Source organism: Phoca vitulina, unplaced genomic scaffold, assembly GCF_004348235.1.
Source record: "Phoca vitulina isolate PV1807 unplaced genomic scaffold, GSC_HSeal_1.0 scaffold15, whole genome shotgun sequence".
NCBI classification, from domain to species: domain Eukaryota; kingdom Metazoa; phylum Chordata; class Mammalia; order Carnivora; family Phocidae; genus Phoca; species Phoca vitulina.
Window position 1 is genome coordinate 19,839,413 of NW_022589718.1, and position 4,355 is coordinate 19,843,767.

Sequence of the window (4,355 nt, forward strand, 5' to 3'; positions counted from 1 at the left end):
TCTAGAAATAAAATATTTAATTGGTGAAATGAAAACCTCAAGAGTTTTGGGTCCAGCCATCACTGAAACTGGTGGCAGACATATCCTTCTATCATAAACTACAGCGTACAGTAGACACTTCAGGGCTCTGACCCTTGAGAGAAAGACACCAGCGTGCTGACCTCTACATTCGCTCTGTTTTCTCTCCCTGGGAACACTTTCCAAACTGCAGCAGAGGGAAGGGAAGCCCAAACAGAATAGAGAAGGTGCATGAGATGGAAGAAATGAAACCAGAGTTGAGGCTAGCTCGGGGAGCAGGAGTCTGTGGGACAGAGGACCAGAGAAGAGGGCACTGTGCAGACGGGGTGCCCCAGAAATCTGCAGAGGGACACTCTTAAGTCTTTGAATACTAACAGCACATGAGCAGGGCAAGACTCCATGGCGCACGGCAGAAAGCAGGGACTGGAGGTCACACAGCCCTGGGAGACATCAGAGTTCAAATCAGCCAGGGTGTGAAGGCCTCATTAAACAACCCAAGAATTAAAGACATGCCTTAAGAGTAAGGCTACTCTAGCGTATGAGTGATTCTAGACCCTTCCCAATAAAACCTAAAATTAATCTACAATAGGCACAAGCTGATCTGCCAGTATAGTAACTACCCACCAAAATAAAATTCAGTACTCTTCAAAGGAAGATGACAAAATCTATATTTTCAATTATGTCGTATCCACGACATCTACTATAGACAAGTATTATATACACTACGCAGGAAAATGTGACCCTTAGCCAGAGGTAAAATGGGCCATAGAAGCAGACCCCGTGATGATCCAGATGTTTGAATTAGCAGATACAAACTTTAAGAGCGCTTATAAATATGTTAAAGAGTTTAAAGGAAAAGACTCTTCAGAGAGGGCACAGCTTTGACTCACCGGATGGTGAAGATGCTGCCGTGCTTCCTACGTGGGGCTTGCTGGAAGTCTCTAGGGTCCCAGGGAAGACCGTCTACACAGAAGTCGAGTCCTCAATCCTCACAGAGTCCTCAGTGAGCCTTGGAGCTCGTCAGGTGCCGGAACAGCTGCTGGTGGCTGGGCACAGCTCGAACCAGGATCTGGAGCGGCGGCAGTGTTCTGGAGGAGTCCAACATACTTACAGGTGGCTCTGGGATTCCAGGACGGAAGGCAGGATGTGGGAGCAGCGATCTGGGTTGGGGCACAGTCCCACGCTATCTGGGGATCCCAGACATACCACAGTTGCCTGAATTGCGTACTGGAGAAGGCAGGCAGTCACCAAATCCCAGAGGAAGCTGTACCCTGCAGGAACTTAGCACTAGAGAGACCACGCAGGGAACAGGTTGGAGGCAAAGCACACTCTAGGAGAGTGAGCCATACCAGAACCAGGAAGAGAAAACCCCTTCCTCCTCCAGTGTCCTTCCAGAACCCTCCTCTGACAATGTTTAACACCAGGCTGGCTGGCAAATGAGAAACATTTACAAAAATCCATTTCGTTATTACAGAGTAAGGCAAAAAGGGTGGATTTGGGGCTAAAAGGAAATTAATGGATAAAGAGCATGACCCACCCCTTTGACCACTCAGCTTTCCATATAATGTCTACACACTCCGGAATGCCAGACAACAATGCAACAACTCTGTAGGAGCCCAACAATCACTGTGTACACCACGGTGGCTATGTTAATCACCCCTCAAAATCCACTGAATATTCTGTTGCCTAATGACTAAACTCTAAAATTAACCTCTAGCAATCTGTAGAGAGATATTTTTAATGGAAAAGAAAGAGAAGATGGATATTGTTGACGTATACCCGTAAACACATACCTATAAGAAGCGAAAGGAAGGGGCACCTGGGTGGCTCAGTGGGTTAAGTGTTTGCCTTTAGCTCAGGTCATAACCCCAGGGTCCTGGGATCAGACCCGAGTTGGGCTCCCTGCTCGGCAGGGAATCTGCTTCTCCTTCTCCGTCTGTCCCTCCCCCTGCTTGTGTGCTCGCTCTCTCTCTGTGTCAAATTTATTTATTTATTTGAGAGAGAGAGAGTGAGAGAGCAGGTGAGTCAGGGCTGGGGGGTAAAGGGAGAGGGAGAGAGAGAGAATCCTCAAGACTCTCCTACTCAGCATGGAGTCCAACTCGGGGCTCGATCCCAGGACCCTGAGATCATGATCTGAGCCAAAATCAAGAGTCAGACGCTTAACTGACTGAGCCACGCAGGTACCCCTCCACCATTGCTTTTAAGCTTAGAAATTCCTCTCCCAATTTGATAACTACCCTGTCATATATTTTTATGGTTTGTATTTTCTTTGAATTTAACTGAAAAAATTCACCTAGGATTTTGTTAAATGGCAAAAAAAAAAAAAAATGAGGACCTAACTCTAGATTTCCCTGCAAATATCTAGCCAATTTATCTAGCACTATTTATAGAGTAATTCTTCCCTTTTGCCACATAATACAAAGCAAATTGTATTTTAAATATTTTTACATTCCCACATCTGTTTTAGGATATTATTCTCTTCCTTTGGACTGTCTGACTTTCCTTATAACCACATTGTTTTAATTATCATAACTTCATAATATTTTCATACTCCATAAGACTAGTTTACCTCCCCCTACAATACCAGACTTAAATTTCTCTTCTTTTCACCAAAAATTTTCTTAACTCTTCTTACTTGTTTATCCTTTCAGATGAACTTTACAATTGTCTTACCATATCTCCTCCCAAGTGATTATTGGGATCACTTTAAAATTACAAGTTAATTTTGGAAGAAATGACACTGTATTTGTCAGGTTCTCCACAGACACAGAACCAATAGGATGTACCTGTATACAGAAAGAGATTTATGAGAAGGAAGTGGCTCACAAGATTATGGAGACTGACAAGTCCCAAATCTGCAGGGTGAGTCAGCAAGCTGGAGATCCAGGAAAGTTGATGATCTAGTTCCAATCCGAGTCTGAAGTCCTGAGAACTAAGAGAGCTGATCATTTAGTTCCAGTTCTAAGGCTGGCAGGCTCGAGAGCCACTGTTTCAGTTCCAAGGCAATAAAGCAGGAGGAATTCTCTTGCTTGAAGAAGGTATTCTTTTGTTTTAGTCAGGTCTTCAACTGATTGGATGAGACCCACCACATTAGAGAGGACAATCTGCTTTACTTAGTTCACTGGTTTAAATGTTAATCTTAACCAAAACACCCTCACAGAAACACCCAGAGTAACACTGGACTAAACACCTGGGATGGCCCAGTCAAGTTGACAAAAAAATTAACTATCATAACACCTTCATAATATTTTTAGCCCATCCAGGAACAGTTATGTCAGGAATTTATCCTAAAATGTACGGTTTTCTTTATCTAGGTCATACTACTTCTGATAAGGTCTTTTCTAGATCCTATGTACTTGTCATTGCTTCTAAGAATGGGAATTCTTCCCATTGGATTTTCTATCTGATTACTGTTGGTATATAGAAAAACAATCTATTTATTCAGCTACTTAACTAAACTCTTAGTAGTTCCAACATTTTTTTCTACTGATTCTTTTGAGTTTTCTGGTGGTAAATCATATTATATGCAAATGATGGCAAGTGTGTCTTTGCCCATTCCTATATTATTGCTCTTACTTCTATTTCCAGTATTATTTCACTGATTATAGTTCCCAGAGCAATGTAAAATACTAATAGCAGAAATCTTGATTTCCCGTTTAATAAGGTTATCTCTAATATTTTCAATGAAGCATAATATTTTCCTGTTGATTTGAGACAATTACTTTATCTTGTACCCTTTATTTCCTGGATTTAAAAGAGTCTGGAAAAGGAATGAGAGTTGAATCATCTCAAATGCCTTTTCAGCTTCCACTGATGATTACATTTTTCCAATTTGACCTCCAGATGCGCTATATCTGCTTTATAGGCTTCCAAATATTAAATTATTCTACATTACTGTAATCAAGTCTGGTCACAGTAAACCGTTCTTTTCACATCATGGTCTTAGACAAGCTGACTCCCATATATCAAGTTCCTCATCTCCAAATTGGGGCTAAAATGTGTATCTGCCCCATGTTATAGGGATTAGATGAGATAATTTATATAAAGTAAATTTAATTACAGTAATTAATTAGCACAATGTCTGGCTCATAGGTACGTTTGGCTAGTAGTACCATTATTATTGTTATTAACCAAGAGGACTGAATATAGTTTTGAGTGGGGAAGACTGTATTTCCTGTGGGAATTTTTATATGCATGAGTGAGAAGTTTCTTAAAATTTTCTTAAAGAAAATAAAATAGGTATTTTAAAATTTTCATGTATGAATCATGGGAAGGAACAATAAAAAGTTATTTTCTCTTATTTTATTTTAAAACTATGTTGTTAGTTTACTCCGACC